Source organism: Ictidomys tridecemlineatus, chromosome X (assembly GCF_052094955.1).
Source record: "Ictidomys tridecemlineatus isolate mIctTri1 chromosome X, mIctTri1.hap1, whole genome shotgun sequence".
Classification (NCBI taxonomy): Eukaryota; Metazoa; Chordata; class Mammalia; order Rodentia; family Sciuridae; genus Ictidomys; species Ictidomys tridecemlineatus.
In genome coordinates this window covers 94,146,911-94,160,091 of record NC_135493.1, presented here as the reverse complement: position 1 = coordinate 94,160,091, position 13,181 = coordinate 94,146,911, and positions in this window count along the sequence as shown.

The following is a 13,181-nucleotide window of genomic DNA, read 5'->3' as shown; positions in this document are numbered from 1 at the left end:
ACAGGCAGGTAGAATAGAGCAAGAGAAGGCACACTTGAGAACCATTCCCTGCGGACAGGAGCCCTCAAGGTGTGGATGTTCTTGACCCCTTGAGCCCGTTCTTTTTAGATATACATGACAGTCGAGTGTATTTAGACATATCACACGGTACATGGATCACTTCCCATTCCGTGGCTGTGCATGATGTGGAGTTTCACTGGTCGCGTATTCCTATATGAACACAGGAAAGTCCTGTCCAGTTCATTCCACTGTCTTTCCTATTCCCACCCCCCTTCCCTTCAGTCCACTTAGTGTAAGCCAAAGAAAGCACTTCTGTTTTTCCCTCCCCTTCTTATTGTGTGTTATCGGCATATCAGAGAGAACATTCCCCCTTTGGGTTTTAGGGATGGTTGAGCCTGCTCTTGATTAGGAGTAAAACCTTCAAAGGATTTATGAAGCCCGTCTCCTACATTCATCTTATTTTTCTATTTTTTCATTTTTTTGGTGTGTGTGTTGTGTGTGTGTGTGGCCTTGGAATTAGAACCCAGGGTTTCACGCATACAAGGCCAGCACTCTTATTACTGAGTACATCCTAGACTCTCATTCATTCTTCATTCATTTCTTGGACATTTGTCGGTCACCCACCTCGTGCCAGGCCTGGCATGCAATGGTAAGCAAAGGAGACATCGTCCCTGCCCTCATGGAACTTACATTCTACTTTGCTGGATACACAAAAGGTACAGAATGTGAGTCCTCCCGTCAGACCCTGTGGGTTCCACTGCCTTAACATCTCTCCTGGCCTCTTCCTCATCTAAGTGCCTTAGTTCAGATCCTTACAGGCTTTTTGATGAACAGTTAAACCTCTCTGTTCAAACTCATCTCCATCATTTTTTATTTTTCTTTTTGCCGTGCTGTGGATGCAACCCAGCTATATCTCCAGCCCGTTTTACTTTTTAATTTAAAAACAGGGTCTCTCTAAGTTCCCCAGGCCAGCCTTGAACTTGTGATGCTCCTGCTTCACCCTCCCAAGTAGCTGGGATTACAGAAAGGAGCCACAGTGCCTGGTTTAACTCTTCTTTTTAAAAATCTCTTCCACCAGTCATTGCATTCACTGCTTGAACCAAGCAGTAAGGAAGGGAAGAAAAGGGGCTAGGGGTAGAGCTCAGTGGTACAGCATTTACCCAGCACATGCAAGGCCTGGGTGCCATCCCCAGCATGACAGGCAGTAAAGAAAACATGAGCTATACCCAGTGGTGCAGGCCTGTAATCCCAGCTACTCAGGAGGCTGAGGCAGGAGGATGGAAAGTTTGAGGCCAGCTTGGAGCTTGGGCAATTTAGCTCAGTAGTACAGTGTTTGGCCCATATAAGCCCCAGGGTTCCATCCCCAGCACCAAAAAAAAAAAAAAAAAAATGCCTATCAGACATGTTAGTAGTAGCATTATAGGTTACTATGAAGATTATCTGTTTTTGCTCCTTTTTCTTAGTAGGAAGATTCAAGGCAGAAAATTTAAACTGAAATGATTGCCTTCTCTTGCTATTTTCTTTTCTTTCATTTATTTATTTATTTATTTTTGGTACCGGGGATTGAATCCAGGGGCATTCCACCACTGAGCCACATCCCCAGCCCTTTTAATATGTTATTTAAAGATAGGGTCTCAGGAGTTGGGTTGGTTAGTGTCTCACTTTTGCTGAGGCTGGCTTTGAGCTCCAGATTTGTTGAGAGCCACAGCCTAGTCGGAATGGCCCCTGGCATTTTGCCAGAAGTAATGGTTGAGAGGCGAGCCATTAAGATGATGCTGGATTGATTCAATTGTATATTAGACCTTTACTATCCGGTATAGGGTGGCTCTTGCTGCCTCAGGCGCCCGCTACTTTGGAGTTCCCGTTGAGTTGAGTTCTCGCGGGATTCCGAACTCCACCAGCACTCCACGCACACTCCCCGGGAACTCTCTCCCACTCCACCAGGAACTCTCTCCCACTCCACTGGGCTGGGCCTTTTTTTTCTTAATACTTAAATGTTACTTCTTTGAATCTGGTTATAACCAGTGGTTAGAATAGGGTCAATCAAGACGGGTGAGCACCAGATAGGTTTGCTAAGTGTGTTTTCATGATTAAAAACTAAAACTATATGGTAAATATTCTAGTTTTCCGGGATGGCACAGTGAACAAACCTTTAGTAGTTTCAAATAGTAAGCATGTAATTCCTGTGGGTCAGGAATTGGGGCAGGACTAGGGTTCCCTCTTTCCCGTGGGTTTCCTGGGGCAGCTGTGGAATCAGGTGGTGGGCATGCTGGGCTAGAGGGTCTAAGTCAGCCTCATGCCCACGGTGGTGCTTTGGAAGGAAAGACGAGAAGGCTGAGCCCAACTGGAATTGTACAGTGTGCTTCCCAACTGGGGCCTGTCTAGCATGTGGTTTTAGGATGGCAGGACTTCTTGCTTCGTGGGCCAAGTCTTACAAAGTGTTCTGGAAGGCCCAGACTGAAGCTACGCTAGGCATATAGTTCACTTCTGCTGATTCCCTTAGTTCAGTGTCACAAGCCCACCCAGGTTCAAAGTCAGGGGACCACATAAGGGCATGAAGAGCAGCAGGCAAGGGCCATGAGGGGTAACTGGCTATCACTCACAACATCTGTGCCTGTAGTCCTGGGGGAGAAGGCCAAGTGCCACCACATGGATGGGAAAGCTCAGATGCATTACTGAACATTGTGAGTATTCCAAGAGCCCAGTACTGTGGTACATGGCTGTAATCCTGGTGACTCGGAAGGCTAATGCAGGAGGATCACAAGTTCCAGGCCAGCCTCAGCAACCTAGCGAGGCCTTGTGTGACTTAGTAAGACCTGTATTAAAAGTTTTAAAACAGTATTCCAAGAAATCCTGAGTGGGGAGCAGGAGATGGAAAGGTTTGGGGAATACCAATTCACCTCTGCAGAGGATCTGAGAGCCAAGTTCCTGATCTTTGAATGTCAAACCCTAGTCCTGGTTCAAATCCGGCCTCTTGGGCTCTTGAACTTAGAAAAAGTCTCAGATTCCTCTGAGGGAACTACTATAATTATCTCTATTTTTCTATATGAGGAAACTTAATTAAATTGCTCAGAGTCACAGCTCAAAAACGATACAGCTGGAAGTTGAAGCCAGATATTTCTAGTGCCAAAGTAGTAGGTCATTGTACAGTTTACACTTTAAGTAACTTTCCTGAGGTCACAAAGAAAAACCAGAAATACAATTCATCATCCATTCATGGGGAAAAAAAAATCCAAAACATTTAGCAAACTCAGAAGAGAATAGAATTCCTGCATCTGATAAAGAGTCTGCATAAACAAAATTCACAACAAACATTGTAGTTAATGGTAAAATATTGAAAGCTTTCTCCCCCTGATCAAGAATTAGACAAGGATGCCTGCTACCACTCCTTCTATTCATGATTATACTGGCACTGTAGCCCCTGCAATAGAGCAAGAAAAGCTGGGCCTGTAATCCCACACCTTGTAAAAGGCTGAGGCAGAAGGATCGAAAGTTCAAAGCCAGCCTCAGCAACTTATTGAGACTGTATCCAAAAAAAAAAAAAAAAAAAAAAGAAAAAGAAAAAGAAAAGAAAAGAAAGAAAAGGGCTGGGGGTGTAGCTCAGAGGTAATGAGCACCTGGGTTTAATCCTCAGTCCCCCCCCAAAAAAAAGGATGCTGATTGGATTGAAAAGGAAATAGAGAACTGTCATTATTTGCAGATGACATGGTTGTACACACAGAAAATCCCAAAGAACCTACAACGGAACTATTAGAAGTAATAAATAAATTCAACAAGGTCACTGAATTTAATGTAGAGTTGTTTTGAGAATTCAGTGAGAGCTAGGCATAGTGGTGCACGCCTGTAGTCCCAGCAGCTCCAGAGGCTGAGGCAGGAGGATAGTGAGTTCAAATCCAGCCTCAGCAAAAGCAAGGTAGCAACTCAGTGCCAAAAAAAAAAAAAAAAAAAAAAAAAAAGAATTCAATGAGAAATTTACAACACGTACTAAAACTTTATCTGTCACTGGCCTGTGACCTTGGTGACACTTCCTCCTTGACATCCCCCCCCCTTTCCTTCACCGCCTGCCTTCCTCCTCTCCCTCTGGGTTTCTTTCCCGATTTCCGCTTAGGCTTTCACTCCTATCCTTTTGGCCACGTTCGAGGCCCTATCTATAATCTGGGCCGCATTGTGTCCCATGTGGATGGCACCCACAGTGGTTGTCTGACACCCTCGTCATTCCTTCCTGGGATGCTATCACTGACCCAATCTTCTGTCCTCCTGCCTCCTGTCTTGCTCCCTTTACAGCCATCTGTCTCACAGTCCCACAGTGATATTTGTTTTCTTTTCTTTTCTTTCTTTTTTTTTTTTTTTTTGGTGCTGGGGCCTGAACCCAGGGTGCTTTACCATGGAGCTATATCCTCATTCCTTGCTAAATGGCTGAGTGTCTCCCTAAATTGCTGAGGCTGACCTTGAACTCACTATCCTGCAATCCTCCAGCCTCAGCCTCCTGAGCCACTGGGAACATACCACCATGGCTGGCCCCTGGTGATATTTCTCAAATGCAAACCTGATTCTTTCCCCAATTAAATACTTTGAAGACCTTGAGATACCTTGAGTAAGTTCCTATCCTTGGCACGCTGCTCCTGAATCACCCTCCTGCTCTCTCCTAATGCACCAGGCTTGCCATCTCTTACTTTAAGGCCTGTCTTAATTTGAGTATCTCTAAAAACTGACCTTGAGCTAAGGATTATGGGGCATAAGAGAGGTGACCTCCGGAAGACAGCAAGGGTATGGGAATTGAGACAGGGAGGGGAAATGGCTAGTAGAGCTGCATTACTGAGCAGGTCACTTGCTGATGGTGGCAATGGGCCCTCAATCCTGCCGGTGACCTTTTGGAATCCAGTATGGCACACCCTTCAGGACTGTCCTGGAGAGGGATGAGGTAGTGGGACTATTTATCTACCAACTTCCATCCAGGGGTATTCTGGAAAATCAATGTTTTTTTCCTTTGGGTACCAGGGATTGAACCCAGGGCTGCTTAACCACTGAGCCCCCTCCCCAGCCCTTTTTATTATTTATTTAGACACAGGGTCTCACTGAGTTGCTTAGGGTGTCCCTAAATTGCTGAGGCTGGCTTTGAACTTGTGATCCTCCTGCCTCAGCCTCCAGAGCCACTGGGATTACAGGCGTGTGCTACTGCATCTGGCATTAAACCAGCTTTAGGGAAGCACAAAAGAAGTCCCAATGAGAAGTGTTTGCCAATTGCCACTGTATAAATATTCCCACCGGGGCTGATGGCAGGCCACCAGCCATTTCACAATTGGCTTGCAAATTTTCAGTATATTTAACAATCCGGTTCTCCAGAGGGAGTGAAACGGCCCCAGCTTAGCACTGTTCTCATTCCTCATTAGCTAAGGATCATTTCTGGAAGTCAAATATGGTGGCCAGCTGAGCATGCTTCAGAGCGTTGGGGTCTGGAGATCACCCTCAGGTGGCGCTGCGGAAAGTCCTCATTGTGTTTGGGAAGTCTTCTCGGGTGCCTTCTAGGGCGACATGGGGCACCTACACAGCTGTGTACAATTGTTTGCAGATGCATTTGCTTCTGCTTGGAATGCCTGTTCCTTCCTAGTCACTTGCTGAAGTGTGCTTTTTTTTTTTTTTTTTTTTGTACCAGGGATTGAACTCAGGGGCACTCAACCACTGAGCCCCATCCCCAGCCCTATTTTGTATTTTATTTAGAGACAGGGTCTCACTGAGTGGCTTAGCACCTCACTTTTGCTGGGGCTGGCTTTGAACTTGCCGTCCTCCTGCCTTGGCCTCCTGAGCCACCACCGGGATGACAGGCGTGCACTATCGCGCTCAGCTCCCTTGTTGAACTCTTTCTCGTCTTTCAGTCCTCAGTTATAGTGCCACCACCTCCATGAAGCACGTCCCGCAAGCTGTCCTTGCTCTCATCACATCACTAATTCACACCATTCACGTGACTTGGTTAGAGGTTACCCCTTTCTTCCCCCACAGGAGTCCAAGGTGCAGGGGCCAGGAACTTTATCAATTCCTTTCCACCCAGGGGACCTTGTCCTCTAACTTTGCACCCTCAGTGTTTAACCCAGTTCTGGGCACAAGTGCAGTTACCTAGCCTATATGTGGCTCGCCCCACCCACCCCAGTAATGGCTGAGTCCAATCAGCCCCGCGCCTCGCTTCCCATCCCCATCTCTGGTTCACAATCAATCAGCGGGGCTCCCCCCACCTTTCCTGCTGCTTCCCATCCATTTCCTAAGAGGACTTTCGGCAACAAGCAGGTGCTTGCTTCCCCGTGAAGGTGTGAGCGACCATATTTTTGAAGCAACGATCAGGACACGTGATCTGACACATGTTCCAACACATGGTGTGACAATGGGCACAATAGTTTCCAGCCCCACCGTCTCAGCAGATCCAGGCTGCGGGGGCTCTGTGCTGGCAAAAGCCAGGCGCTGCCACCTCACCCTGCACACCCAAAGCAGGCAGGAGCACTGTTTGAAAGACCTGGAGCGATCATAGGGAACAGGGAAAAAAAAAAATTGTGGCAGAAACAAGCGCTCATTAAGACCATATGCTCTATTTCTAATCGATGGCTCTTAGAAGTCATTCCCGACATTTCATTCATTTTTATGCTCCCCCTTCAGGGGCAGGAAGAAGAGCGTTGTTAGCCGCGTTTGGAGATGAGGGTATTTAGAAGCAGAGAGGTGAGCAGGCTCAGCTCCAGTCCCGGGGTGAACCAGAGCCGCCCTAGCCTGGCATCCCCGATCCCGACTTGAGCTTCTATGCCAACATCCCTTGGGGCCCATTTCCTCGCTAATTTGCATAAATCATCAACATTTTTTTTTTTCCCAAGCTTGTGCTGAGAAAGCCCCTTTTCAAACAGCGGAAACTCCCTTTGCCTTCTGTCGCCTTAGTTTGATTTTATGAACCAAATTCTTTTACTTCAACACTGTAGACTTGCTATTTTCCCTTCCGTGGAGCCCTTTTCAAAAGAGGTCGTGACCTTTGCTTCTAGATGCAATGGAAACGGGGCGAGCCCCCCCCCCCAGTGAAATAAAGCAGATGATCTGGAGACCGTGCAAGGCGTCATTTCAACTAATGTTCCAAATACCACGCGGTTGATTATAAATCTTGGCTCCTGGCAGGTTATCAGAAAAATCAGGATGGCTAAATGCTGTTACCGGGGTTGAACCCTGTTGAGGTGGGACACGTGACTAGACTGGGAGAGCCAATTCGTGGGGTCAGAAAGAAGAAACTGGATCTACCGGGGCCACACAAGTTTTGAGAGATTTGTTTAGGAATCTGTAGCAACTCAGAACTGACGTTGATGATATGGGAGCTGGGGCTTCTAATTACCAGCATAATGACATAATTACTCACAACCCTTTCAGGTCTTTAAGACATTCTCAGCCCATGATCTCATAGGCCTGATGGTCCTCAGGTAACTGGAGTCTTGAGATCTCTGCCTATGACCTGTGTTTCCTGGGTTCCCAGGTCACACTTAGCATGTTGCCGCTGCTCAAGGAATTGTAATAATCCTCTGGAGAGTTCAGACAAAAAAACACAAAACCAATTCTGCCATGTATTTGGGAAAAGCTTTTCCTCCCTGTTAGGCAAATAATAATTATCAAAATAATTTGTGAAGCCAGGCACCGTGGTGCAGGCCTGTAATCCAAGTGGCTTGGGAGGCTGAGGCAGGAGGATCGCGAGTTCCAAGCCAGCCTCAACAAAAGTGAGGCCCTAAGCAACCCAGGGAGACCCTGTCTCTAAATCAAATACAAAATAGAGCTGGGGATGGGGCTCAGTGGCCGAGTGCCCCTGAGTTCAATCCCAGGTACTCATCCTCCCGCAAAAAAAAAATTGTGAGGCTGGGGATGTGGCTCAAGTGGTAGCATGCTGGCCTAGCATGTGTGAGGCACTGGGTTCGATTCTCAGCACCACATAAAAATAAAGATATTGTGTCCACCTAAAAGTAAAAAATAAATATTAAAAAAATTGTGGCTTCTCTGTTTAGCCATGAGGAAAAAAGAAAAAGGAGTGACATCTATTCTAAATCTTCAGTAAAATACAATTCAGCATAAAGAAGACTTGTCTGCATGATATAGTCTCTTACTTTATTCTTATCAAATTATTTAGCTATTGTTACAATTATGCATTATAATAACAAAAGTCTTAAACACACTCAAATCAGGAACTCAAATTCTGGATTTTCTGCTCCTGGGCATGGAAGGGGTTGGGGTTCCCCCAATCTCAGGTGAATTTGGCTGCACCTTGGGGCTTGAATCCAATTCTTTTCCATGTAACTCCTCCTTTACCTTGAGCTAGCAACTGTCTTGGGAGGCTTTCTAAATATGTTTTAGTTGGACACAATACCTTTATTTTATTTTTATGTGGTGCTGGGGATCGAACTCAGAGCCTCATGCATGCCAGGTGAGCGCGCTACCACTGAGCCACAAGCCCAGCGCTGGACCCTTCTTTTCTTGGGGCAGATCCCGGGAGAGCAAAAGACAGATCAGACAGGCGGAGTGCCTGGGAAGCCTTTCTCTGAGAACACGTCTGCTCATAGTCCATTGGCTAAAGTAAGTCACACAATCTAACCAAAGATGGTAGGACAGGAGTGCAGGCCAGACCAAGAGAGGGAGGGACAGAGTGACTTTTGTTTGGTACCACAGATGGAACCCAGGAGTGCTTAACTACTGAACCGCATCCCAGCTCTTTTTTTCTCTTGTATTTAGAGACAGAGTCACACTAGGTTGCTCAGGGCCTCACTGAGTTTCGGAGGCTGGCCTTGAATTTGCAATCCTCCTGCCTCAGCCTCCCAAGCTGCTGGGATTACAGGCGTGCGCCACCACACCTGGCAGGAGTGATAATTTGCTGAATGGTATTCCAGCCACCTGCGATTATGATCCCTAATAGCCTGTGTAATGGACTGAATTTTGTGTCCCACCAACCCTGAACATTAGGTGTTGAAGGCCTAACCTCAGAATATCATTGTATTTGGAGGTAGGGACTTAAAGGGGTGATTAAACTGGGCACAGTTACACATGCCTGTAATCCAAGCTACTTGGGAGGCTGAGATAGGACTTGGCAAGTTCGAAGCCAGCCTCAGCAATTTAGTGAGAACTTGTCTCAAAATATAATAATAATAAAAAAGACTGTGGGTATAGCTCGTGGTAGGGCAGCCTTGGGCTTAATCTCCAGTGTTGGGGGGGAAAACGAATAAGTTAAAAATGAGGCTGTTGGGGAAGATCTCAACCCAGTTTGAGTGATGTCCTTGTAAAAGGAGAAAATTTGGACACAGAGAGAAACACCAGGGTATTCTGTACCCAGGGGGAAAAAGGCATGAGGACTCATCAAGAAGGCAGCTATCTGCATGCCAACAAAAGAGGACTAAGAAGGAACCAGCCCTATTGACATCTTGGTCTTAGATTTCTAGCCTCCAGAACTGTGGGGGAACGTTCTGTTCAAGCCCTCAGTCTCTGGAGTTTTCTTTCTTTCCTTTTTGTGGTACTGGGTATTGAAACCAGGGGTGCTCTACCACTGAGCCACATCCCCAACCCTTTTCATTGTTTATTTTGAGATAAGGGCCTTGCTAAATTGCTGAGGCTGGCCTTGAACTTGTGATCCTCCTGCCTCAGCCTCCCAAGCCACTGGGAATACAGGCGTGCACCACCATGCCTGACCTCTGGAGTTTTCTTATGGCAGCCCAAGCAAACCAATGTAGCCTGTAATCCCCTCATAGGTCAGCTGTGTCCTACTCATTTTGCTGTCCCCCTCACAGTACTTATTACATTACCTTTTGTACATATGTATGTGTATTTTATTTTATTTTTGGTACCAGAGATTGAACTCAGGGGCACTTAACCACTAAGCCACATCCTCAGTCCTCTTTTATATTTGATTTAGAGACAGGGTCTCCCTGCGTTGCTTCAGGCCTTGCTAAATTGCTGAGGCTGGCTTTGAACTTGCGATCCTCCTGCCTCAGCCTTCCCAGTCACCGTGAGCCCGGGCTATGTATATTTGTTGAATGAATGAGTGAACATTCTGTTTCAAAATCAAGAATTTATGTGCTTGTGAGCCAGAACTTCTGATTGCGAGTGTGAGAAATTTGTTTAAACAAAAATGGAATTCTTTTGAGTCAGATGGATGGGAATGTTCTAGAGCAGTTTGGTTGTTGTCTCTTGATCTGCGGTGCTGGGAGCGAAACCAGGGCCTCGTGCATGCTAGGTGAGTGCCCTGTCACGGGACTACACCACCAGCCCTGGGGTAGCTTCTATCATCTAAGGAGTGATTCCAGGAACCAGGTCTCAGGTGTTGGCACAGGGTCACACACCTCTCATGGAGGTCTTGTTCTTACAGAGAACAAGAGAAAGGTGTCAGCAGGAAGATTTCGCAACCCCGATGCTCATCTTCCAATATGGCTTTGACACTCCTTCCACTCAGAGGCAAAGTCTGTATTCTCTGCCCTTGAATCTGGGTGGGCATGTGACTACAGTGGAAATGCCGCCATGGGACTGCCAAGGCTAGTCATGAAGCACGATGTGGCTTCTGCTTTGTTGGCTGGAACAAGGCGTCTGAGGCAGCCATGCTGCAAGGAATCCCTCGCTACATGGAGAGGCTCAGTGCATGTGTCTGGCCCAGAGCCCCCGCTGAGGTCTCAGCTAACAGCCAGCACAAACCACCACTTGTGAAGATACCTCTGGATGATTCCAGCTTGCAGTCATCCAGTCCAGTCCCTCCTGTCTTTGACTCCTGTGTGTTGAGGCCCCAGATATTCGGGAACAGAGATAAGCCGTCTTCGTGTGTCCTGCTAGGGTTCCTGACCCACAGGATCCGTGAGTAGGAGGAAATGATGGTTTCACGCCCCTGTGCCTTGACATAGTTTACCACGTGGCAATAGTACGTGGGATAAAGAGCCCTGGATGGCATCTTTACAACTACCCTTCTACTTCCTCTGTAGAAGATTCTGGAAAAGGTCTCCAACAGGGCAGCTTGGGCCACATATGTACTCCTCAAGCCAATGGTTCTGTCCAGGGGAAAGGAGAGTCACTCTAGCTTAGGTTATGTATTAATTCCTGAGGGGGTAGGAGGGATGTCACTACTGTCACAGTATGGAAGCCCCAGGGCAGAACTTGCTCCCCAAGGACAATCAGAACTAGGGTATAATAATGTATTCCATGTCGACCAAAATAATAGCTGTGTGCTATCATCTTTATTTGGTAACGTTTTGGTTTTCTGGAAGTTTAAGATGCTTTTCTTTACAAAAAGATTGGAAGCCAGGCCCCCTGTGGTGCTGGGAATGAACCCAGGGTCTTGCACATGCTGGGCAAGCCCTCTGCCTACTGAGCCACATCCTCAGCTTGTGGAAGGTGAGGTTTTCAGAGGAGAACTGCTACCAGAAATTGAACCCAGGGGCTCTTAACCAATGAGCTACATCCCCAGCCCCCCATCTTTCTTTTTTAAATTTTATTTAGAGACAGAGTCTCACTGAACTGCTTAGCACCTTGCTAAATTGCTGAGGCTGGCCTCAAACTTGCCATCCTCCTGCCTCAGCCTCCCAAGCCTCTGGGATTGCAGGTGTGCACCACCAAGCTCAGCACTCAGCTCTTGTTATTTTGTTTTGAGGCAGGATCTCACTAAATGGCCCAGGCTGGCCTCAAACTTGCCATCCTCCTGCCTCAGCCTCTCAAGTAGCTGGTGTGCACCAAGTATATACTCAGCTCTGAGGACATTTTTGCGCCTTGCTGACCAGTTGTTAAGGACTTGTTAAAATACTTAATTTTAGTCATTGTTGTGGTTTGGATGTGAGGTGTCCCCCAAAAGCTCACGAGTGAGACAAACAAGAAGGTTCAGAGAAGAAGTGATCGCTTGTGAGAGCCTTAACCCAATCAGTGAATTGGTGGGTGTGGCTAAAGCAGGCGGGCATTGGGGGCGTGGCTTTGGGATATATATTTTGTATTTAGAGAGTGGAGTCTCTTTGTGCTTCCTGATCACCATGTGAGCAGCTTCCCTCTGCCACACTCTTCCTCCATGATGTCCTGGTCATCTCCAGCCCTGAGGAATGGAGCCAGCCACTTATGGACTGAGACCTCTGAAACTGTGAGCCCCAAATAATTTTTTCCTCCTCTACAGCTGTTCTTTGTCAGGTCTTTCAGTCAGAGCAGCAAAAGAGCTGACTGAAACATTCTCCTTTTCATCTGGAATAGTCACACATTCATACCAATCACACACAATATGCATGCACAAATATTCAATGTATTTTTCATATATTTCAAAAACAACCACATTTTTTCTTTTCTTTTGTTTTTCTTTTTCTGAAAGCCAGTAATAATTTTGCAGCCTAGAAAAGTTTCTAGGGCCAATATTCTCTATCAGAGGTTGACCAGCTTTTTCCGTATAGGGCCAGAGAGTGAGTAGTTTAGGCTTTCCAAGTCGCATGTTTCTGTCTCAGCTACTCAGCTTTGCCATTGTAGGGCAAAAGCAGTTACAGATAAAATTAAAAAGAACGGGTGTGGCTATGTTTCAATAAAACTTTATTTACACAAACAGGCAGTGGGCCAGATTGGGCACACGCACTGTAGTTTGCTCTGGAATCTTTAGCAGCATCGTCCAATAGGAATATAATGCAAGCCGCATAAGTTTCTGAAGGGAGAAGAGGGGTCTCCCCAGCATCCAATCCTACATTCAGAAGGACCAGGTCCCTGGTGCAGGAGAAAGCATTCAAGCTGAGCATCAGAGAGATGCAGGTGCTTGAGGCACAAAGTTCTCAAATGAGAGTGAACTGTCTACTGCAGCCAACTCAAAGGGAGAACATTGAAATAAGGGACATACTAGGTCACTGGATATTTTTACAATGTTGCTGGATCAGGACTTGCCTGAAGCAGGAGATCTACCTTTGAACTTTTAAGTTGTGTGCTGCCATGCATCCTCCCATAAGTATCTAAGTCTGTTTCAGGGGGGGCAATTTCTAGTTGTCCTGCCAGCAAATAACAGATCCAACAATTAAACTAATTATCCCAGCACTTCTCTGAATGCTGAATATTTTACTATAAGAACCAAGATTAGCAGAGGTGCAGAGATTGTCATTTAAAGTGCATCTTGGGCTGGGAGTACAGCTCAGTGGTAGAGGGCTTGCCTGGCGTGCATAAGGTCCTGTTCCAAACCCAGCATTGCAAGCAATCAA